Genomic DNA, 26,722 nt, shown 5'->3' on the forward strand with positions numbered 1-26,722 from the left:
AGAGAGGGAGAAGGTGCAAAATGTGTTCCTATGCTGTTGAATTTTAAATAGAGCACCATTTATACTAATTACTCGATCCCCATACACCAGATTTTGAATGATTAATGAAACCAACAATTTGTTTTAGAATAATTATGTGCATTTTGAATATGTTCTTTTATTGAGGCTTTTCTTCATCACAGGGTTTTTAGTAGATTGTAACAGAAATCAGGGTCAGTTAGCATTAATGGTGTAAAAATTCAGAAGGACCCAGGTTCAAACAGTGCATCTTTCACTTCCTCTCTGTAAGACTTGCTTCACATTCTTGTCAATGACTGCTCTACACTCTGTGCCAAATAGATTCTCTTGCTCCTCGTAATGGCAATACATCAGCTTTTGAACAAGAATTGGCAGCTGTGGGAGTTCCTGAAAATGCAACTGGAAGGCAGGTGTGATGTAAAGACTTACTTTTCATTGCATGTTCCTTGAATCTTTCCATTTTTGTACAGTACACTTATTTTACCCTATTTAAAATTAGATTTAAAGTAACAAAAAACTGATGGTAGGAGAGAGAGGGAAAGAGAAAGGAAAAGAAAGGGCCCACGGCAATAATCTGGCAACTAATCGTGTGACCACATGAACATGGGAGGTAAATTCAAGAAAGGATAAGCAAATAGCCAAAGAGATAAACAGTTATGAATGGTAAAAAGTTGAAATAATAAGCACTAGCTTGGAAATCAGCGGGGTTACTTCTATTGTTACATGTACATACACATGCACACACATATATATTATTATGCCAAGATAATATTTTCTATTTCAGAGGGTCTTATCAGTATAAAATGAGCTAATTCATGCAAATGTGGGCAGTATCATAGGTAATATTCATATGCTAGCTATCTTTACTGTTACTCTGAGCACATATTAAGCATGGTAAATGAAAAATTCTGCTCCTACTGGCTTACTTTATGTAGAGTTGCTACTGTAAATATATATATTGAGGCTCAAACTCACAACCCAGAGATCAAGAATCAGATACTCTACCAACTGAGCCAGGCAGGCACCCCAGCTCTTCCTTCTTTTTAAGGTGTTCTACAACTCTCTAGCCCAAGAAAATGTTACATGTGACAATAAAACTATTATTTTCAGTGAAATAAACCTAAATATATTCCAAACGTGTCCCACAAGCATATCGCTGTTAACCCTAACCTTGTACACGTATTTTAGAAATATCCTTTATTTTTTTAAAGAGATCTATTTATTTTAAAGAGAGACAGAGAGAGCAGGGGGGAGGGCAGAGGGAGAAGGAGAGAGAGAATCTCAAGAAGACTCCCAACTGAATGAGGAGCCCCGACCTGAGCCAAAATCAAGATTCAGTAGCCTAACCAAATGAGCGACCCAGGTGCCCCAGAAATATTCTATATTTAAATAAACCTAAAATTATTTATTTCTCTGTGTTTAGTTTCAAATATGAGAAAATGGTAATGTTAGCAATAATGCTCACAAAAATCATAATTAGAAATACTTGACTGTCCTTGAAACTCTTCTGAAATACTTTTGTTTTCACGGATTCATAATCATCATTGTAACATGGCTAAATGAAAGAATATCGTGATATTATATATTAAAAATAAGACATTCATATTCATACCATATATTAAAATAAGCAATTATAATGGAAAATAAGTTATCTAAGTGTTAGTGTTTCTGTTTACAGAGAGGAATTAAGAGATAATTTTTCCTTGTTATGTTTTTATTTTTTTCTATATTTTATTATATCACATATCATACATATTTGCATAATAATATATATTTTTAAATATATTTCTAGTTACATATTGGCCAAAAGTTTTAAGGCAAATTATAACTTGAAACATATATACCCACTATATAGGAAAGACCTACTATATTCGCTGTTTTTGTTGTGATTTACTCAAGGCAAAAATCCTATTAGATTTGACTACAGCTTCCAAATAAACAAATTAATTTTTATTTTAGTTTTTCCCCAAAATTTTAAATCCATTAAAACAACTGCTATTCTAGAGAGAAAGTAAGATCCTTAGGATGTTTCATATGGGCACTGGGAGAACATCAATAGATCATTAATTTGTTCTAATTTGTTGAATGTGGGTTTACACTTACCAGAACTATTATAAAATCAAAATCCCCTCAGATTTACCTGGGATTATAACTTTTTTTGCAGGCAGTCTAGTTTTGACTGGATCAAAAACCTTCGAGAATGGGAAAAATGTCTTATTCTCATCAAATCCCAGAACTCTGGCATTGTGTGAGTCATATACAAATAGATCATTAAAAGCTTTAATACATACTTCCAAAGAAAGTATCACTTAAAATACTGTTAATTTATGAGTGCTCATTAGGTTGGTTTAAGATTTGGATGTGATATACTTAACTACTAGGGGCAGGGATTTACATTCAATAAAAAAGAGGTTATTAATTTTGTTTAAAAAATATTCCAAATTCCATAAAAGTAGAAACCCTGAATAAAATATATTGATTTTTGTCCTCTATGGTGTATAAAATACATGCTGCATTCAGCAAAAGACATACTTAAGTATTTCTTATTACAGTTTTATTAGCCTAAATATATTTATTGGGATTAATAAGAATTTTTCAAGGTACTTCCATAAAATTAAAGAGTTCAATCCTTGAAACTTTAAGTATAAAGACTGAGGTTGCTATGTTAACTATGATTACTCTTATTAGAAAACTGGTTTAAAACTATTATTAAAAAACAAAGCAAAGTTTGGGGCACCTGGGTGGCTCAGTCGTTAAGCGTCTGCCTTCGGCTCAGGTCATAATCCCAGGGTCCTGGGATCAAGCCCCACATCAGGCTCCCTGCTCAGCGGGAAGCCTGCTTCTCCTTCTCCCACTCCCCCTGCTTGTGTTCCCTCTCTCGCTGTCTCTGTCAGATAAATAAATAAAATCTTAAAAAAAAAAAAAAAAAAAAGCAAAGTTTGATAACTGAAGAATCAATGTAACATATACTTAAAATGTGTTCTGGAGCCATTTAGCCTTGACCCTCCAAACTCTAGGTCCCTATGTAAATAATGCCAGTTTTTAAAAAATATCCAAGGGGATGGCTTTCTTTAAATATTTGTCTACCACACCTTCCGTTTGAACGAAAACCTGAAGAACTTGTAAGCAAGTATGATTCCTTTAGCTTCCAGTCAACAACCAACAATATGTATGAACATTATTACATAATGAATGCACATCAGCAAAGAAGAACAACTTATTTACTTTTCCTTTAAAATATGCTGTTACCATTTGGATTCTGCATCTCAATGGCTCTATCTCTGATGCTATGTCTCATGGGCATCATTTAAAGCGACAAGCCTAAAAATTATGGCTCTCCTTCTGTCTATTCCCGTAACAGCTTAAGAATCCCACATCTGTTCCCCAGTTTTGCTTGATTAATAAAGATGTGCAAAATAGGGCCTATCTTCTCCCCCTGAATTGGGAAAGAAAAACGGGGTGCTCAGGAATACTAAACAAACTATGGATAAAGCAAAAATCTTTTTATCAGCTCAGTGCCAAGAGTAATTAGACCACTGTTTACATATGGAGAGCCTCTAATTTTGGTGGCACATCATTCTGGTAAGGGTTGAAAGGATCCTTTTGTCCTTAATTTTGGAGTTGAAAAGAGTTATTATTTTGCTAAAATTACAAAGATATATATAGGTTCTAGACCTGTGGCTGCCAACAACCTGCAGTAAGGCATTTACACCATCATACTGTTTGGTTTTAAATTATAACCATCACACAAAAATCATTCATATTTTTCCTTTTCTATAGCTTCTATGGTAACGATCCTGAATTTACTCAAATAGTATTGAGTATGGTTTGGGGAAAGAAACAATGAAAACACAAATGGGAAATATATTTACTTTATATTAATTTAAACAGTAGTGATTGAGTACCTTCTATTCAGAATTAAATAGAGGAAAACACCTTTGGAAATATTATTTTGATTTGCTACATATTAGATTTTATGGATATCTCTAATTTAATTCAATAATGCCATATATTTGGACAGTTAGGCTAATTCATTTTTTTAAACTTCTATATAAAACAGCAAAGAACATCCTAAAACAGAATGTACCCATGTTCATTTCTCAAGGATAAATTCCTAGAAGTGAAATTTGTGTCAAGCAGTATGCAAATTTTTAAGACATTGGCACTTCCATACTCTGCTGGTAAGAAAGCAATTTGATTCAATTTTCATTGAGATACACTTGACAATATGTATACAATTTCTTCCACCTTTTACAATAATCTATCTTTCTGTATATATGTCACATTTTGCAATTTAAACGAAGTATTGAGATCTAGGTCACCTCACATTTGGGGGAAAAAAGTTACTTTTGTAATTTATGCCAAAGCAGTGAAAACTCCATGAATATGTGGTTAATGAAATAGATTCTACATCTTCCTTGACTCTTCAGTGCAAGTTTTATTACAATTACACCAATTGCACCAACAGTCTAAAATTAGTGGAGGCTCTGTCAACATTAGGATGATTAGGGGTTGTGTATATTCTAAGTCCAAACAAATAGACATCTGAAACATCTGCTGTCAAAAGACTGACAGCCAGATATAGTGGATAAAACAAAGGGCTTAATGTCACCATTAATGAGGATGGAATTTTACTGTTCCTCTAGGATTAGTAATTTTGTTCCGTTTGTAAACTAGTGAAACCATGTTTGTAAATAACTCAAATTCTATTTTATACAGGTAAAATTTATTATACCCCATTTCAAATTCCTACTATATAATTAATGAAGTAGGAAGAGTAGTGAGTGTTCCTAAGAGTCTTCCCAAAATAGTATTTTCAGGTTACTGAAAAGCACAATAAAATCTTAATGAAGTAGATTATCATTGGTATGCATAGCACATGTTTTAAAATTTTCAACACAGCAGGTTATCAAATAGAAAACTAAACACCACAGATTTCTGTAAATTAGACATCAGTTCAATGAAAAAAGTGAGAGGAATCTAACTCCTCTATCTCAAAATAAACAATGTATACTGTTTTCCAGTATCAACCAACAGGATTGGTATTATTTATCATTTAAAACTTTCTAGAGAGGGGCGCCTGGGTGGCTCAGATGGTTAAGCGTCTGCCTTCGGCTCAGGTCATGATCCCAGGGTCCCGGGATCGAGCCCCACATCGGGCTCCCTGCTCAGCGGGAAGCCTGCTTCTCCCTCTCCCACTCCCCCTGCTTGTGTCCCCTCTCTCTCTGTCTCTCTCTCTCTGTCAAATAAATAAATAAAATCTTAAAAAAAAAAAAAAAAACTTTCTAGAGAATTGAAGTAATAAAAATTCTCAATTTTTTTTCCAGTTCAGCAATATCATATGCAATGCTACTACATTGCCAATTCATGATGTTCTAAATTCAAGCCCCAAAATTTAAATCATTAAATCACTAGCCACCTGGTTCTTTAGTCTTTGAGTAATGGAAATCTAAACTCATCTCTACAAACCTGTCAATATTCATGTAATCTCATTTAGGACTGGATGACATATTTGATAAACTAAGGACTAAGACTTGATTTATGTTAAGATGGACTGAATTTGTGAGATTCAATTTCTATTAAAATACAAATGTATACATACCTAAACTTGAAACTTAAAATTCAGAACAGCAAATTGATTTAATCTAAGTGGAATGTCCTTATAAAGTATCCATCTCTTAAATATGCTCTATGTTCTTTTGTCTGGGGAGATTCTGGTTATATACATATATAATTCTATTATGTATATTGTATATATTAAACATATAAGATATATATAATTGTATCATATGATGCTTATTATACATACATACTTATTCATATTCAGGTGTATTTCAGGTTCAGCATTTGAAAATTAACCAATGTAACGCCACTTTAAAAGAATAAAACAGAAATATTTTATTTAAAAAATCACTTGCTACCAGAAAGACAATTATGTCCCTTCTCACCATTCCTTTTCAATGCCATACTAAAAGTTTTAGCTAATACAATAAGATAAGAAAAGGAAACTGAAGGTATAGAAATTGAGAAGGAAGAAATAAAACTATCTTTGCAGATGACATGATGGTCTATGTAGATAATCTGAAAATTCAACAAAAAATACTCCTAGAACAAGCAACTATACCAAGATTTCAAGATACAAAATTGCTATACAAAAGTATATCATTTTCTCTATATACCAGCAAGAAACAAGTAAATTCACAATTAAAAACACAATACCATTTATATTAGCACCCAAGAAACAAAGTACTTAGATACAAATTTATTAAACTATATAAAAGATCTAAATGACAAATACTACAAAACTCTGATAAAAGGTATCAAGGAAGAACTAAATCAATGGAGAGATAGTATATGTTCATGAATAGGAAGACTCAATACTGTCAGGATTCCATTTCTTCCCAACTTGATTTGTAGAGTCAACAAAATCCCAGTCAAAAGCCTAACAAGTTACTGTGGATATCACAAGCTAACTCTAAAGTTAATATGGAGAGGCAGAAAGACCCAGGAGGCACAGCATATACTACAGAAAAAGAACAAAGTCAAAGGATTGATGGTATGAGACCAAAAAAAAAAAAAAAAAAAAAAAAAGACTACTTACAGAGTTACAGTAATCAGATAGTGTAGTATTTGTGAAAGAACAGACAAAAAGATCAACGTAGCAGAACAGAGATCCAAGGAAGAACCCCATATAGTCAACAGATATTTGGCAAATGAACATAACACAATGGAGAAAAGATAGTCTATTCAACAAATGGTGCTGGAACAAATAGATATCCACATGCAAAATAATGTATCTAGACATCTTACACCTGTCATAAAAAATTAACCAAAACAGGGCGCCTGGGTGGCTCAGTCGTTAAGCGTCTGCCTTCGGTTCAGGTCATGATCCCAGGGTCCTTGGATCGAGTCCCACATCGGGCTCCTGCTCCGAGGGAAGCGTGCTTCTCCCTCTCCCACTCCCCCTGCTTGTTCCTGCTCTCACTATGTCGCTCTCTGTCAAATAAATAAATAAAATCTTAAAAAAAAAAAAAAATTAACCAAAACAGAACACAAACCTAAATGTAAAATTCAAAACTATAAAACCACTAGAAGATAACACAGGAGAAAATCTAAGTGACTGTGGGTATGGCAATATCTTTTTAGACACAACACTAATGGCATTATCCATGAAATAAATAACTGATAAGTTGGACTTCATTAAAATTAAAAAAATTCTGCTCAAAAAAAGCACTGTCAAGAGAGTGAGAAGAAAAGCCACAGACTGGGAGAAAATATTTGCAAAAGACATATCTGATTAAGGACTATTATCCAAGTTATACAAAGAACCCTTAAAACTGAACAATAAGAAGACATAACTGATTTTAAAATGTGCAAAAGACCTAAAAAAAAAAAAAAAAAAAAAAACCAAAACACTTTACCGGAGAAGACAGCAAATAACCACGATGAAAAAAATGTTCAACATCACGTATCATTAGGGAAATGCAAATTAAAACAATGAGATTACCACTATACTCCTATTAGAATAGCCAAATCCAAAATATTGACAAGTCCTGGTAACAACTGGGAACAATAAGAACTCTCATATATTAGTTGTGGGAATACATGGTACAGCCACTTTGAAAAACAAATTTACTAGTTTCTTCTGCAACTAAGCACACTTATACCATAAGACCTAGCAGTCAAGCTCCTTGGTATTCAGCCAAATGAGCTGAAAATGTGTATCCAAATATAAACCTTTATGTGGATAGTTATAAGTTTTATTCATAAATGCCAAAACTTGGAAGCTATCAAGAGGTCCTTCGTTAGGTGAATAGACAAATAAACTGTGGTATATCCAGACAATGGAATATTATTCTGTGAAATAAAGAAAAGAAAGGAAAGCAAAAAGAAAGAAAAACAAGAAAGCAAGAAAGGAGAAAAGAGATATCAAGCCATGAAAAGACATGGAGGAAAGTGAAATGCATATTATTATGTGAAAGAAGCCAGTCTAAAAAGGCTATGTACTGTATGATTCTGACTATATGACATCCTGGAAAAGGCAAAACTATGGAGGCAGGAAAGTGTTTAGTGGTTGCTAAGAAAGAAGGACCTATTCAAAATAGGTCCCTCCCATTCATAGGTGGAGCACAAAGGATTTTTAGGACATTGTAAAAAACTCTGTAAGATACTATAATGGTGTATAGATGTCAGTACACATTTGTCAAAACCGTATAATTACAACACCAAGAGTGAATTCCAACGTAAACTATGCCCTTTGAATGATAATGGTGTGTCAAAGTAGGTTCACCAATTTTAACGAATCTACCACACTGGGAAGCTGACAGTGAAGGAAACTGTGTGAGTGTGGGGCCAGGGGTTATACGGGATCTTTGTACTTTCTGATGAGTTTGTCATGAACCTAAAACTGCTTCTAAAACTAAAGTCTAAGTAAAAGGGATTGGGGGTAAATGGGGGATTAAGACCAAGAATAAAACAAAATGAAACAAAACAATCATTTCCTAAGTCAATATCTATGTATCAAAAAAAAAAAAAAATCACAGCAAAGTAGGACTAGAAAGAACCATCTCAATCTTTTTTCAAGTAGTCTCCACACCCAGCATAGAGCCTAATGTGGAGCTTGAACTTACAACCCTGAGATCAAGACCTGAGCTGAGATGAAGAGTCAGGTGCTTAAAAGACTGAGCCACCCAGGCAACCCCATCTCTATTTTTTTAAAAAAAGCTTAGCTAATATATTTTATTTTTTAAATGTTTTGTTCAAAAGTTGATAGAATTTGCAAAAATTATATACAGATTTTCCAAATACAAGGTGTTCTAAAACTTTCTAGTTTCACAGCATGCTTAGGGTTTCCCTATTTTTTCACCTCACTCCAGAACAAAACAAATACTTAAGAGATCCATTTATAAAGTACTAAAGTCCAGAAAAAATAAAAGTAAATAAAGTACTAAAGTCCAAACTACAGAATAAGCATTTTTAGTCTAAACAGAAGTTGGAAAAAATCATTTCACTTTTAAAAACCACAATTTCTGATGATATCTGTATGCCTGGAAGGCTCCATGTAACTTCTCAAATCTTTAAACCAAATCAGACATCATCGACCCCATTAATGATTTCACACGTATTTGACATTTTCTTTTTATTGGTGTCATTAATCACAACAATGATAGAAAATATAAATTGCTAAAGATATGACATCATTGAAGTAATATAACCTGATTTAATGTTGAAGCAAACAATTATCTAAAGCTAGCAGTGCACACAGTATTAGAAAGATAGCAACTTTTGCTGTGTTTCGCTTGAAAATGTAAAAATAGCTTGATGCTTGAGTTGCCATGGTTCACTATTTTGGATGGATAATTATATACTTTTTATAAAAAAAATACTAGTATTAACACCACATTTGCTTTATTATTGAATAAAAGTTTGTAAATGAACTTTTGAAATCTATCAAGTGATGGTTAGAAGATGTTATTTTTTACCTAGGAAGTAATTTAACCAAGGAGGTGAAAGACCTGTACTCTGAAAACTATAAAACACTGATGAAAGAAAACTGAAAATGACACCAACAAACGGAACGATATTCCATTCTCATGGACTGGGAGAACAAATCTGATTAAAATGTCCATAATACCCAAAAGAATCTACAAACTCGATGCAATCTATATCAAAATATGATATTTTTCATAAAATCTTGGTATTTTTCATAAAATCTAGAATAATCCTGAAATTTGTATGAAACCATAAAATTGCCAAAGAAATCTTAAAAAAGAATAAAACTGGAGGTATCACAATCGCGTTTCAAGATATATTACAAAGCTGTAATAATCAAAACAGTATCATACCGGCACAAAAAGAGACACACAGACCAACAGAACAGAGATCCCAGAAATAAATTCATGATTATATGGTCAATTAAACTACAACAAAGGAGGCAAGAATACCGGATGGGAAAAAAAATTTCTTCAACAAACGGTGTTGGGAGAACTGGACAGCCACATGAAAAAGAATGAAACTGGACCACTTTCTTACACCATACACAAAAATTAACTCAAAATAGATTAAAGACCTAAATGTGAAACCTGAAACTATAAAATCATAGGACAGAGCACAGGCAGTAATGTCTCTGACAACAGCCATAACAGTATTTTTCTAGATATGTCTCCTGAGGCAAGGGAAACAAAAACAAAAATAAACTATTCGGATTTCATCAAAATAAAATGCTTCTGCACAGTGAAGGAAACAATCAACAAAACTAACAGGTAACCTACAGAATGGGAGAGGATACTTGCAAACAGCATATCTGATAAAGGGTTAGTATCCAAAACATATAAAGAACTTATACAACTCAACACCAAAACAACAAATAATCCAATTTAAAAAATGGGCAGAAGACATGAACAGACCTTTGCTCAAAGAAGATGTAAAGATGACCAACAGACGCATGAAAAAAATGCTCAGGGTGCCTGGGTGGCTCAGTCAGTTAAGCGTCCAACTCTTGATTTTGGCCCAGGTCTTGATCTCAGGATCATGAGTTCAAGCCCATTGTTGGGCTCCACGCTAGCCTGGCATCTACATAATAAATAAATACATACATACATAAAAAATAATTTTAAAAAAGATGCTCAACATCATACATCAACAGGGAAATGCAAAACAAAACCACCGTAAGATATTACCGCACACCTCTCAGAATGGCTAATATCAAAAACACAAGAGACAAGTGTTGGCAAGGATGTGGAGAAAAAGGAAACCTTGTGCACCATTGTTGGGAATGCAAACCGGTGCAGCCACTGTGGAAAACGGTATGGAGGTCCTCAAAAAATTAAAACGGGAATTATCATATGATCCAGTAATTCCACTACTGGGTATTTACCCAAAGAATAGGAAAACACTTATTAAAAAAGATGTATGCACCCCAATGTTTACTGCAGCATTATTTACAATAGCCAAATTATGGAAGCAACCCAAGGGTTCAATGACATCAATGATAGATGAATGGATAAAGAAGATGTGTATGTATATGTATACATAATGGAATATTACCCATTAAAAAAAAAAGAATGAGGGGCACCTGGGTGGCTCAGTTGGTTAAGCGACTGCCTTCGGCTCAGGTCATGATCCTGGAGTCCCGCATCGGGCTCCCTGCTCGGCAGGGAGTCTGCTTCTCCCTCTGACCCTCCCCCTCTCATGCTCTCTCTCTCTCGCTCTCATTCTCGCTCTCAAATAAATAAATAAAATCTTAAAAAAAAAAAGAATGAAATCTTGTCATATGCAATAACATGGATGGACCTAGAGAGTATAATGCTAAATGAAAAAAGTCACTGAGAGAAAGACAAATACCATTGATGGCACTCATATGTGGAACCTAAGAAATAAAATAAACAAGCAAAGAACAAAAGAGACAATAAGAAAACAAAACCAGACTCTTATAGAACCACAAACCAGTGGTTACCAGAAAGGAGGCAGGTAAGGGGGAAGGGTGAAATAGGTGAAGGTGATTAAAAGTTAACTTATCTTGATGAGCACTGAGTACTATACAGAACTGTTGAATCACTATATTGTACTCCTGAAACTAATATAACACTGTATGTTAATTATATTGGAAATAAATAAATAAATATGTTACTTTAAGTATTAATATATTAATATCCACTGGACTCAAATTGGATCTTTTAGCTTGCAGTTGTACCATGTGTTTATTTTTCTTATTATTTATAGTTTCTCAGAGCAAATGCACTGATTTGCTAAACAATGTACCATACTTGTATTTTTTTAACCACTGAATACGGCTCATTCTAGGGTCTTTAAATCTAATAAAGTTAATAACATGATACAAAGAGACAAAGACATCTTTATCCCAAAGGCATAAAACAAAGTCACCAGTAAAATCATAAAAGAATAAAAATCTGACTCACTCTTTTCTAATATAAATGCATCTATTGCTCCTGTAATAAAACAATATAAATTTTTCTTCCACAACCTGCAAATAGATCTAATAGTAAAAAGTTTGAAATTCAAAAATTATCTTTCTATAAAAATTAAGCTTGGTTGTAAAAGAGAGTTTGGCTTGTTAAATGACCCAGAAAAATCCCCAAGCATCATCTTAAGGAGAAGAGAACTATCTGGGGTTTGTTGCTCCCTGGTCAATAAAGTCACCTATTGCCTTTATTATTAGTTAATGGTTTTGCTATTATTAGTTAATGCTTTTGCTATTCACGTAGGGCACAGAAAAAGCCAAGTCTGATTACCTCTGCTACGTTTGGAGTCTGATTTTAAGTGACCACTTTTCATTGTGAGTTTATGAAATCTTTAAGAGAAGCTGTGAAGGAATATAATAAATTTGAGAAATAAAGCTGTCTCAAGCACCCTGTAGATCCCAGTGGATATAATTTCACAGAACTGAGTTACTGCTCAGGACAGCCAAGATATTCTTAATGCTCCTATCTATAGCCCAAGATTCTCTGATTTACAGTTCTAGAGGAAATAAAGTCCTGTGGTTAATACAATGAGGAAGAAACAAAAGCTACAAACAAAATCTGTCATTTAGTTACTAAAGTGCTGTTTGACTTCCTGAATCTCTCAGAAACTTTTATCACAGATGTGGGTCTATTATTTCAATGATTCAAATAGCACTGAATGTCAGAAGAAATCAAATCAAAGCAAACTACCAAAAAAAAAAAAGAAAGAAAGAAAGAAAAAATAAATAAAAACCCTGCCACGAACAAAAGGAAGCTTTGTTAATTCCTTTGGATTTTCTTGGAAGTCTGGATGGATGCATAAACTCGACTGAAAATTCTTACTTTTAGTTAGAGTTCACTTATAATTTTATTAGAAACCATGAACTTTTTGCAACCTAAAAATCATAAGCTATTAATTCCTAAAAAATATATACAACAACATACTCATTTATTAGTAATTGATTTTTTAATTAAATTTTCTTGCCTGTATACTCCATTATCTTATAGGAAGCCAATATGCTACTAGAGATTGGGTTTGACTGCAAATAAAAAGACTTGCTTGTCTTTATTTTTGTAACTTAATTATGTTGCTTCTCTTCACTTCTCTGTGTTCCACAGTAACATATTCTGTCTTCAAGGACAAGCACAATTCATTCTTTTTCCAGAGAGCCTTTGTCTTTCCGTGACCTAGCATAATAACGATGGTGGAACTCTATTTTAAAGACACCAGCTTCTCATAATCTTCTATCACTTACCAATTCTGTTCAGAACCTCTTGCCCTGATATGTATGCACTCTGCTATGTTATCTATTTACCATCTTATCATCTACAGACACTTACACTTACTGTCTACCCAGAGCCCCTTCTTTTTATCCAGCCTGTTACCCTGGACTCTTGACTTCTCATGTCCTTGAAGGGTTCAGTGGTCATTCTGGTGACATGGCCACCAGTTGCACTTTGAGCATTTCTCACCTACTCTAGCTTAGAATCAAATTTACTAAAAGCCCTGGCAGAAGTCCCTGAGGAGTTTGTTGTAGTCCCAGAATAGACCCGAAATGATTCTTTTTGGTTAATTAAATACCCACTGATGGAGCTAATTTCATACTTCCAATTTCTCCTTGGAAATGGAAATAACGTGCCTCTTCTCAACAGCAGAAGGAATAGAAGGCCTAGTTGTGATAATGTTATTTCAGTAAAAATCTTTACGTCAAGGGGCACCTGGGTGGCTCAGTCAGTTAAGTGTCTGCCTTTGGCTCAGGTCATGATGCCAGGGTCCTGGGATGGAGCCCCACGTCAGGCTCCCTGCTCAGCGGGGAGCCTCCTTGTCCCTCTCACTCTGTCACTCCCCCTTGCTTGTGCTCTCTCACTCTTGCTTTCTCTCAAATAAATAAATAAATAATCTTTACTTCAAGAAATAATTTTCTTGGGGCGCCTGGGTGGCTCAGTTGGTTAAGCGACTGCCTTCGGCTCAGGTCATGATCCTGGAGTCCCGGGATCGAGTCCCGCATTGGGCTCCCTGCTCGGCGGGGAGTCTGCTTCTCCCTCTGACCCTCCCCCCTCTCATGTGCTTGCTCTCATTCTCTCTCTCAAATAAATAAATAAAATCTTTTTTTAAAAAAAGAAATAATTTTCTTTAACAAGCTTTAGTTCACTTTATTTTTCTCGTATAAAACTATGTGGTGGCCACAACTGGAACCTGGGTCCTCTGCACAGCGACTCTGGTGTGGGTCTTTCCAACATGGTCAGTGAATTCCTGATAGGGTGACTTGATGAACACAGACTCTTTCCAGAGGTCAGGGGTAAGAGAGCTGTAGGTCTTAGAATGGCATCAAAAGTTGCCTTGGAAAAGTTGCCCAAAGTGGCAATGAAGCTTTGTCTGAGGTGTAGTAATAGTCAATACCAGCCAGCTTCTTGGACACAGGGGCTGACACAATGCCGGTGCTCTGGGGGCAGGGGTGAGGTGCACGAGCAGAGAGCCAGAGTGGCCAGAAGTAACTTAAAACTTTATCTGATGAGAGCTACCTAATGATCACCTCACCTCTTTTACTCTGGTTCCCAGGAAGCCTAAAGAAAGTTTAACAATAATTTTTAATTTGTAGTTTACAAATATATGCTTTAAGAAACCTGTCTGACTTTACTGATTTTTTTTATTCTAAGATGACACCAATTATAAGATATATAATGACTTAATATTTTCAGAAAAATATTAAATGTACACATTAATTATAATGTTCATCCATATCTCAGACATTAGAAAAATGGTACACCTTAACATGAAATAAATTCTTAACTCAGCACTTTTCTTGATAAATTATTATTTTTGGTGTGTGTTTTTAAATCACCTTAGATCTTTGTACCATGAGATGGTAATGAACAAAAGGAAAAGAAAGGAAAACAAAGAATCCTACCAAAATCCCAGAGAGGGCAGTATCACATTTTCCTCTTCTACATCTGGCACTATGAACCAATGTAATACAGAAAATTTTAAAAATATTTTGCTTGTCAGAAGATAAAGTTGGTTTTTGTTTACACATTAGCTCTTACAGAGAGGATAGGGAAACATGACTCTTTTATCCAAAATGAATGGTTGGACAATTGTTAAAATTCACAATGTAAAGGAAAAACAAAGGTAAAAATCATTAATTATGATGCAGATAGAACATAAATATAATGGTGAGAGATTAATAGGATTTTTATGATTAAAAGTACTAATCATGCCTTTTAAATACTTTTTAAATGAACTGAATTTCAAAAATTAAAATTTATTATAACTTTTGTTAATTCAATCTCCAAATAAAATGTCATTTTAGGGGCACCTGGGTGGCTCAGTCGTTAAGCGTCTGCCTTCGGCTCAGGTCATGATCCCAGGGTCCTGGGATCGAGCCCCGCATCAGGCTCCGTGCTCTGTGGGAAGCCTGCTTCTCCCTCTCCCACTCCCCCTGCTTGTGTTCCCTCTCTCGCTGTGTCTCTCTCTGTCAAATAAATAAATAAAATCTTTAAAAAAAAAAAAATGTCATTTTAGTTTTATTTTTAATTCACTTTCCTCACTTACTATTGCTTAACATAGTGTTTCAAACTCATTCCATGAATAGTTTTAATGAAGACAGAAAATACTGATCCCTATTTGCAAGTTGAACAGCTTAAACAGTTTAATGGATTTCAAATACTATTTAAGAAAAATTTAATTAGGAACTGAGAACATTAAGCATAATTTAAAATGCTTGACAGGTAATAAGACTATTTCTATATCATGTTATAGATAATAAAGTAAAAATATTTCTAAATTAATACAAATATTTAAGGTTTCTTTTTCACTTAATTGCCTGAAGTCTTTGGAATGCTGCTCATTCTTACACTATTCCAATTTCCTTACAAGATGTAGACCTAATACCATAATCTCTCCCATCTACCACAAATTCAGAAAAATGACAAAGTATGTGAAAGTACATGGAAGTTCAAATCATTAAGGATAGTAAAAGAGGGAACCTTTGGAGGATTGTAAACTATAAAAGCTTAGAGATGGAAAGAAGAAACACATCCCCAAAATAACTTTAGTATAACGCTATAAACACTGGAATGCCACTAAAAGCAGTTCATGGCTAGATCAAGTGGGAGCAAAAGAAAAAGCAAGCAAGCAAAAAAAAAAACAAACCAGTGTTTTCCCTCTTTACTCACTCTCTCACTTTACTCCTACATTACCTTTCCTCTTACTCCACGGGTAGGGCAAAAATAATTTTTGGTAGGTGGAATTTTGTTCCCCCAAAATATTTCACGCCCTAGTTTGAGCATATGAGAAGATGTAATACCCGTGAATGTGTTACCTTATATGGCAAAGATACTCTGCGGATGTAATTAAGGTTGCTCATCAGCTGACCTTAAATTAAAGAGATAATCCTAGATTATCTGACAGGCTAAATGTAATCCCATGAGTTTTAAAAGCAGAGGTGGAAGAGGAGGTCAAGCGATGTGAGGGAGGAGGAAGTCTAAAAGGGATGTTATGTGCTTACTGGGGCTTGAGGATGGAAGGGGCCATGGGAGAAGGATGTGGAAACCTCTAGTAGCAGAGAGTGGATCCTGGCTTGCAGTCTACAAGGAAATAGGGATCTGAGACCTACAACTGCAAGTAAATGGATTCTGTCAACAGCCTAAATGAGGAAACAGATTCTTCCCCAGGCCTATAGATGAGATCTCAGCCTGGCAGACACCTTGATTCCTGCCTTGTGAGACCCTGAGCTGAGCCCCCCCCTCAAACATGGGACCTACAGAAATGTGAGGTGATAAATGGGCATTATTTGAAACCATTGAGTTTGTGGTAATTTGTTATGCAGCTATAGAAAATACATGGCATAAAGAAAAACTTCTATCTCACCCCAAATATCCAAATATATGTGCCTTTTCTTTGTACCTTTCTTTATGTTAATGACAGAGTTACTATTTTTACCTGGATCTATACTTTGAATTCCACCTTCGATTCCTTTCCTAGAAATCCTGATGGCTCTTCTAATTCCAACTTTTTCCTAACCCTTGGCCATTTCATCTGCATAGGAACATAACTCAAGACTTCAATTTTAACTGTTCTCCACTCATAACACAGCCTTCCTTTCACTGTTCCGTTTCATCTTTCATTTAGAGTGTGTTCTTCATTCCAGATCTTTTGCTTTTATTTCAGAGTCCTATATCAAACTCTCTACTGGGTAGCTCTCTTTGAGGGTCTTATAGGCAGCTCTAACTCAAAAGCTTCACATCAGAACTCACCTATTCCTTCTGCCTTTTTTTTTTTTTTTAAAGATTTTATTTATTTGAGACAGAGAGAATGAGAGACAGAGAGCACAAGAGGGAAGAGGATCAGAGGGAGAAGCAGACCCCCGCCGAGCAGGGAGCCCGATGTGGGACTCGATCCTGGGACTCCAGGATCATGACCTGAGCTGAACGCAGTCGCTTAACCAACTGAGCCACCCAGGCGCCCCCTTCTGCCTTTTAATCTCAGTGAGTGGCACCAAAAGCCATCCAAATGATCAAGCTAAATCCTGTAGATCACACTTCTGTCTTCATCCCCTAAATCTAATATCTTACCATCCTCTGCTGATTACATACTCTGGAAAATTAACAGGCTTCATTTCTCTCCACATTTTCTGCCACAATTCTCAGGCACATCAGCACCATTTAGTATCTGAATAATTAAACTAGACTCCAAACTCCTCTACCTTCCAAAATCTTGTCCTCCAACATTCACCATATTGGATCTGAAGTCAAATTCCCAAATCCAGCATTTGATCATGTTATATATGAGCACTTACAGGTGTTTAATACCCAGAAATATTCTAAATATTTGATGCATTTTCATATTTTTAATTCTTATACAGCCTGCTTGACAGATGAGGAAAGGGAAGCCCAAAGAGGGCAACTTCCTCAGATCAAATGCCTGTAGGGCTTGGAGCCAGGTATCAAACATCAACAACCAGGCTGTAGCTCTTAACCATTAATTAGACTGCTTCTCTATTTGCCCATCACAATGCCCTATGCTATACCACTAATTTTCAACATTTTCATTTCACACATTTTTTTTTTAAAGAGTTACTTAACCTCCAGAAACTACTTTGCAGATAGTGATTAGAGCTCAGGTTAGCACTATCCCCTTTGAACAACTCAACAAACTTGGTTACGTATGCAAGAGAAGAAAATAAGTATCACGGCTTGGAAAGTGTCCCATTACTAGATAACAGCACGGCTAAGAAACAAACATGTTTGCCAAACTCTATACCACATTTATTATTATTTGTAATTATTTCACAAATGTTTGTAGAGCACTTGTTATGAACAAAATATTATGGGAGGGTGCTGGAAAAAAAAACTGGTGAATTAGACCAATACCGTTTCTTCCTTTACTTTTAGTGCTTATTTTTTGTAAGGAACAGGGACTTTGAACAAATATTTTAATAGTTAATGATTTAATTCTATTTAATTCTAAATGAGAAAGACGACCATGACCTGGTCTGAGAAGTTATCTTAGAGAAAATGGCATTTTAAATAAGCTCTTAAGGATGGGAAGGATAATTTTGACCATAGCTCTGGAATGTTTCTTTTAATTTAAATGCTCCTAATGTCTGCATTGACTGCACATTCAGTGTGACTGCTGATCAGAGTCAGTGTCTACATAATCTCAAGTTAGAGACATAAAATGTCAGTCAACTCAGGGCAATGAGTACAGCATCTTAATAACTGAATTCTACTGCATTGGTGAGAGAGAGTATTTTCCAAATGTCTGCTCTCAGATCATTACTGTTCAAATAAACCTGGAACTGCTAAATAATTATGAGGTTTGGACCTTGTCTGCAAGGCACTTTTTCAATCTTTGTGGATAAGATGAACACAGGTCAAACAATTTAGGAACAATATCTCACATTACAAGCATTGGGATTTAAATAGTATGGTACCAGACAGCCTTCATTCAAATACACCACTTTTCCTTGGCTGAAAGTTTTCCTACACTAACTAGTTGATTTCTGGTCCTTTACTAACTGCATTTTCTTTTATGCACGCATCTACCTTTTCCTGTATGACTGGCACATGGGCTCCATCCCTCTGCTGCTCATTACCTGTCAGGGGCTCCCAGCCACCTGAAGGGAAAACTCAGTCTGGTTGAAACCTGTCATCTGGGAGACTTTCTCATCTCTTTCCAGTTTTATTTAATCTCTAAAGAACTCCAGCTTTGTGTAACCACTGTAGTAACAGTTGTTCATTCACTCACAAGGTCGTGCATTCAATTGCTGGGCAGCTCAGACCTCTTTTTTCACTCTCTTATTTCTTTGAGCCTCAGCTATCATGAGACCATACAACAGTGGCTCTCATAAAGTTCTTTTCTGTTTATTCCCATTTTCAATTAGACCTTTGACAAAAATATACATCATTTAAGTTCCACCCCCTCAATTTATATTGGGTAAAAGTCCATAAACCATATGAAATTTATTGACTAAATATACATTAAATCTGTCTCCCTCCACTATTTCCCACTTTTAAAAAAGCACTGTTTCTTTTCTAGGGTGAAAAATAGATACATAAATGAACTGAACGAGATGAGTTTCAAATAAGCCATCAAATGCAAAGGTTTGCAACCTGCCTAATACCAGCGTAACCTTTATAGATTTGAAGATGGTGGATTTTTATTCTCCCTATCTCTGTGTTTAAAATTAACCTACAGGGGCGCCTGGGTGGCTCAGTCGTTAAGCGTCTGCCTTCGGCTCAGGTCATGATCCCAGGGTCCTGGGATCGAGCCCAGCATCGGGCTCCTTGCTCGGCGGGGAGTCTGCTTCTCCCTCTCCCTCTGCCTGCTGTTCTGCCTACCTGTGCTCTCTCTCTCTCTCTGTCAAATAAATGAATAAAATCTTTAAAAAAATAATAAATAAATAAATAAATAAATAAATAAAATTAACCTACAAAATTGCCTAAATAGAGTATACCAGGCCTCAGCCTATACACATCATGTCACTGGCAAAGGCTTTTCTAAGCCCCATAGACTTGCTTATGCTTTTAATGTTCCCCCATCACACTCTGTTCTTTCCCATCTCAATGTCCACTATCCATTATTTTAATTTTTTTATTGCATGTGTGTCTTCTGTGCCACATTAACTCCGTAGGACAATCATAACATTTGCTTATAATTTCTCCATACCCAGCCCTATCAGAGTCTAGCGCCTAACACAGGCTCATTATGTCTTTGATGAATGAATAACAAAGAACTGGAACTTACCAGGGTTTACATGAAGAACGTACCAGGCATGAAAGCTAAGTTCTATTTTGGGAGCAAAACATGAAAACAAAAAAACAGGTGAAAAAATAAAAGACCCTGGGAATGTCATTCTCCATTTCTACATCTCAAATTGTGTAATTCTGAAAATGAAGACACTGGAAGAGAGAAGAACTTTTCTTGCAACCACACACTTCTTCCCTTTGTTGTTTTGTATGGGACTTCTTTGCTCTTATCTACAGAAAGCTTAAAAAAAAATTAAAGCAAAAATATCTAACATTTTCTACTTTTTCTCCGCAAGTAGAACAAATACCTCATTAAGCTCACTGGAAAATTTTCAGGACATCACAGGGGACTTAAGATTCCAAAGTTGCCCCCATTGAACAAGCTCTCTCTAAATTACATAAATCTAAACCTAACCCAAAGAGAAAACAGAAAAAAGGAAAGAGAAAACTGCATTCCATATTTTAATATATGGCTGAGTTTAACATAGTTTGAAACTTCAGGTATACCACTGTTAAATTTTAAATTAAAATGATTTATTTTTTAGAGTTCTGCACCATATCACTCTAAGAAACAGTCAGATTTGCCTCTCTGGCTTTTAAGAATGACAATAATTAAAGCATTTGTTTTAATAATATATCTTTTGTTAATGTAAAAATGCTCCCTTCGGAATAGTGAATGCATTATGTTGTACATTCTACAGTTGCTATGGGAATCACGAAAATGTCATTTTCCTTTTGTTTATCTCAACATTCTGAATTAATGTGAATATCTCACAAGTTGATATATCCATTATCTACCTTTAACCAGTATTTTCTAAAAAGAAGAATGGCTAATTCATACAAGAGTAACAGAGTGGAATGTCCTATTAAAAATCAAAAACCAACAATGCTATCAATATATTATTAAATACAATAATCTTTTAGAGAAAAGGCTTTGTGTACTTTCCCAAGGGGAACCAGAATGATTATATTTTCCAGCATTAAAAAAAAATGGTATTAAGTGATGGACAGATGGGAAAGTCTTGGGCCAGAGGTCATTTATTGTGACCTTTTTCAAGATTGGCTACAAATCCATCAAACTCTACAGTTGTAGAGCTGCTAATGAGTTCCTAATTAGGAATTAGTCAGCCATATTAATAATATGTAATATTCCCCAAGCCTGTCAACAGGGCAAAAAAAAAAAAAAATTCACTATCCTGAATGCTAGGATTATTGATGTCTGTCCAAATAGGTGACCTTTGCTATAGTGGATATATTTTCTTTTTGAAAAGGTGGTTCCACTTCCTAAAACTATAAGGAAATCCTAAAAGAAAGAAATCTGAAAATACATGCAAATACTGCCATTAGAATGTTTTCATGCCAGTAAAAGTTTCCTTTCTAAATTTACCCCTTTAGTTACCCCTTTTGAATTCTTTCAAAAGATACCCAATGCCATTGTTAAATGTAAATATCTGTAGGAATGTACATGTAATTAGGAAAGGGCAAAGAAAGGTTAATTTGTTTTGTGTGAAAACCATTTCATTAAGTTTCAAATCAGGAGGTTTTATGGGGTAAAGACAGTTCCTTTGGCATTGGAATGTATGAATTCCTCAAAAATGAAACAAACATCAACAGCAGTGTTTAACGTTAATGATAAACTCGGTGTTCAAGAAAGCTAGAAAACAGAGAGATTTGTGTATTTTTCCTTAGGATAAGGACATAAAAAAATGTTGAAAATTGTGATCCATTATCACTCTACTTACATTTCCCCAAGCAGAATATTCTGCATATACTCTCTGAACCACTCAATCATTAAAATATAAGTTAGACCAACACATATATGGCCAAAAAGTTTTGGGAACATAAAATCATATAGTGGCTTCTCAATGACTTGATTTTACAAATGACAAGACATCCCATCATAACATGGCAAAGTTAGGAAGGCAGAAAAGGAGAGGAAAAGGAGAGTGCCTTTGTATCAGACAACCAGGAAAGACTTGGTGTGTACCTTGGTTATGTTTGGTTGTTGGCTCAAAAAACAAAGTTACAAACACAAGTAGTCAGGAGTGTGTCTTGGAATGTCTAACACATTTGAATTATTAAAAGGTAACAGCATTCAATACTCAGGAATATCTACAGTGACTATTGCATGCTTTGATCAACTTTGAAAAACACTGTTCTCAAAAGGATTAATTTTGTAAGCTTATTTTTCCCAAGTTTTCAGTACTCACCCATACTCTATCTTGAAATATGTTTTCTAATGAAAAATAAATCCTTAATAATATCACACATACACACACATTTTCACTAATCCTAGTGGAAGTATTTCTGTGTATTGTTGTTATTGTTTTTAAGGTTTTCTTTATGATTACCCAGCAAGTAAGCCTTTAATTTCAGGCTTTTCCAAGGAAGTTTATAATCAGAAGTACAATGCAAGAAGTATCTAGCCATAGAACTGTATGTATTTAAAGCAAGCCGGTTTAAAACAAGCTTACAGGTCTCAGCAAATATCAGATGCTAAAGAGATTTAGACATATATTCTAGTAAGTGAAAGTATAATTCACTTGTATTCACGCAATCAAAATAAGTTCCTTACTTAAAAAAACTAAGAGCCCAACCATGAGGAGTAAATGCGTATATTAGCAGGAGGAGAATCTGAAGGACCTTCCAATCTAATCATGAGCCTGGTAATTAAATTTTCCCCCTTCTATCCTTACATGACAGAGGCTTTAAGATTCCATGAACTCCAGGAACTGAAGTCTAAGATTCTCCAACTACTTTTGGGGGAATTTAGGTCTACTTGGGACCATCCAGTATCTGTTGGTGTTGTTATAGCCATGGAGGCCATTTTAGTGTCTACACAGATTTTTCACTCTCTGTTTCGCTTTATGATCTTTTAACACACCATAAAGATGGACTAAGCACATTATCTGTCTCTGAAGACAGAAGTTGGCTCTTATCTGTACTAATGAATTTTCATTTAAAGAGACTAAATAGCATGAATTTGGATACCACACTTAGACATAAGCTCAGAGAGAATTAGGTCTAAAATTCTTTGTTTTACTAGAGAATTTTGGAGAATTTTCTTTATTTCACTTTTCTCAAATATAAAATGAGAATGAGGACAGTCAAGCTCAAAGTGGCTGGCCCATAGTGAGGGCTCAATACAGGCATAAAAATATAATAACATTATTAGTGTCATTCTTCTTTCAAGTTTACCTTTTCTTTCTGAGTGTCCTCTGTTGCAGACTCTAAGTTTCAAGCTTCAGTTTGGCCTTTGCTCCTTATCCAATTTAAGTTTTCCTTAGCTCCTGATCTTTTATCAATGCTGGAAATCTCTGTTCTCCTTTTGCTCCATACCCACATACTCCTTAGGCAAGCCCACTCTGATCCTTCAAATCTTAGGGATTAGGGGAAAAAAATCATAATAATGTAAAAAAAAAAGTTTTCCACAGGAGACATTCACTGGGTATGTTTTCCATACTGATCTTATGCAGTCACATGGCCAAATGTTAGTAAATTTATGTCATGCATACAACTTGATTCCATATGTGATATATAACTGGGTCACAGGCTTGACCCTTTAGTAAATCTGAAGATAACTTGAAGGTTAGAGGTACAATGTTTGAATTGCATAGGTTGCTTTTCCTAGGCAATTTTACTGACTGTTGTTATGTAATACCAATAAGAAATGAGTATTTTTGATTTTCCAAATAAGCATGTTAATACAAATATGCTTGACTTACGTTGGAATAAAGAGCTACTGTTTATTGATACTTGCTCATTCAGCACATAGGCAGAAAACAGATGGCACCTTCCAATTTGGTAATTTGGAAAGGGTAATTTAATAAAAGGTCTTCTGTAAAGTTCAAGGCAGGATGTAGGGACACCAAAAGGGATAGCGCTGAGAAGCTGCAGGGTTTAGTGAGGGGGGCTTAAAGATGGGAGGTGGGACCCCTCCCACAACCCAGAATGAAACAGTTGAGGGGACAGGACTCTATACTTCAGCTAAAGACTTGTCTTGGGAAGCAACAGACCCAAGGAGACATTAAAAGGAGAAGCAAGAGAAATAAATGCCTGACCTCACTCTCTTATCTCACTCCTATCTACAGCTCGTGCTCCTTTTGGTTAACTCCAACCAAAGGGCAGAAACCAAGAGTGCCCCCTGTGAAGAAGAAAAAGAGTGGGTCTGAAGGAATACAGACTAATGGCCACAATTCTAATTAATCTTAGTCAAACATGTTTTTTCCAGAAATAAGCATATTAAATGCATTACTTTAAAACTTTAAATGAATAGTAAAACCTGATGCCATCTTAAGGTGATAAGAAAAAAAAATGTCATCACTTCTTTGAGTGATGTCATATCAGACCATAACTATTAATGAAAATTAAACAAAAATATATATATACTACTTCATTAAACATGTTAGGAAGGAAATTTAAAACATTAATTGGAATATATATAAAGAGAGAGAACACTAAATACAGTAATGAAAATGCATTATAAATTGTAATATTAAGGAAATTAAAATCACACTTAGTGTGACACTATCTTGATACTATCTTTTGAAGATGCTGGGATTCCTAAATTTCAGGGGACGTAGGTTATTTTATTATCCAGTAGAGTTACTGAGTAAATTATCCCATGATGCTGTTCTCTGCTATAAGGGATATAACCCTAAATAACCCCCACCATATATTTCATTCACATTGGTTTTTTCATGTTGGTGGACAGGTGGGTTGGGATACCTTAAACCAGAAAAGTACCAGCTTATTATTTAACAAATTTAGAAAACAGGTTAATACCACTCTAGGTTCAAATCATGACCCCAGACTCCCAATTTCTAGGGGTATGATGCAAATTGCCTTTGGAAAATAAAAATTTTAAAATAATCATTATTGTTCAACTAATATTATCATCAGATATGCATGTTAATGATACTAATCCCAAACTCTTGGATATCTTTAAAGCAAGATCACAGTACTTGCAGTTAATGTAAGTGAATAAGCAGCAACTCATCTCATACTTGTCAGATGAATTCCAGACATACTTTCTAGTTAGAGATTGAGGGGTCTAGCTGGATTTTTTCTCTAATGTTATCTTTTTCTTTAAAAAAAAAAAAAAGATAGGACTGAGCAATAAACTAAAATGCCTAAGGGGAAAAAATATATATAGGTTGAGTTCTTTTACAACAAGACAGCAAAACATCAAAAAGCAAGTTGAGAGAGCTCCACTCTTCACTATCCAAGCACTATGTAAGCTTTCCTGACACCCTGTAACTGTTTGCTTTGCACCAAGTGGAAAAGAAATCCCAGGCAGTCAGCGAAATAAACAAATAAAATTTTTTTAAAACATAAAAATGAATAAAAAATAGAAAAGGAAAAATAAAATATAAAAATACCTTATTCAGATAATACAGATCTTATTCACTGCCAACAAGCAGCAGTCCTCTAACAAGAGAAGAGTTTGTGATGTATTCCATTCCCCTCCCTCAAGAGAGGTTGCCAGGGCTAATGAAAAAGCATTAAAGGATAACAGGGTGACTGAATCTGGGAAGCTTGCTACTACATTACTTGGTAATAAATGTGTGGACCTTCTTTTCCCTAGTGCTTCTAGACATTGTAATTGTCAGTAAGGGCAAATATGATTCTAAAAGCTTAGAGGTTTCAAAGTAGCTTATATAGATCACTTTTCAGGAGGTGAGAGAATGTCCGGGGAGTACAAGAGAGTAAGACAGAAAAAAAAAAGGACAAAGAAGCAAACCTTGCTGCGATTATTTTAGCTTTAACAAAAGTCTTTACATAAATAATCTTTAAAATATACTGACAGGGACGCCTGGGTGGCTCAGTCATTAAGCATCTGCCTTCGGCTCAGGTCATGATCCCAGGGTCCTGGGATCGAGCCCCGCATCGGGCTCCCTGCTCAGCGGGAAGCCTGCTTCTCCCTCTCCCACTCCCCCTGCTTGTGTTCCCTCTCTCGCTGTGTCTCTGTCAAATAAATAAATAAAATCTTTAATAAAAAAAAAATATATATATACTGACAAAGGCCCCCAAGAACCATTTTGTTGAGAAGGTATCCTTAAACACCAAGTAATAATCAACTAACTGACACAAATATTGTCCCGTTGTATTTGCTCAATTACGTAGAATTAATGGAGACGGTTACTGAACATTTACTCTGGGACAGACACTGAACAGGTACTACTGTTATACTCATTCTATAGCTAAGGGATCTACAGTGGAGGTGGGAGTGTTCTTTTCCTTGTTATGTAGCTGCTATGTGGCAGGGCTGATACACAAACTTAGGGAAATTATGTTGTTATCACAGTATTGTGCTGGTTTGTTTTTTTTTTATAAATTTTTATTTTTTTATTTTTATTTTTTTTGCGAGAGAGAGAATGAGAGAGAGCACGAGAGGGAGGAGGGTCAGAGGGAGAAGCAGACCCCCTGCCGAGCAGGGAGCCCGATGCGGGACTCGATCCTGGGACTCCAGGATCATGACCTGAGCCGAAGGC

This window comes from Leptonychotes weddellii, chromosome 16 (genome assembly GCF_054177405.1).
Source record: "Leptonychotes weddellii isolate Sample4059 chromosome 16, ASM5417740v2, whole genome shotgun sequence".
Lineage (NCBI taxonomy): Eukaryota > Metazoa > Chordata > Mammalia > Carnivora > Phocidae > Leptonychotes > Leptonychotes weddellii.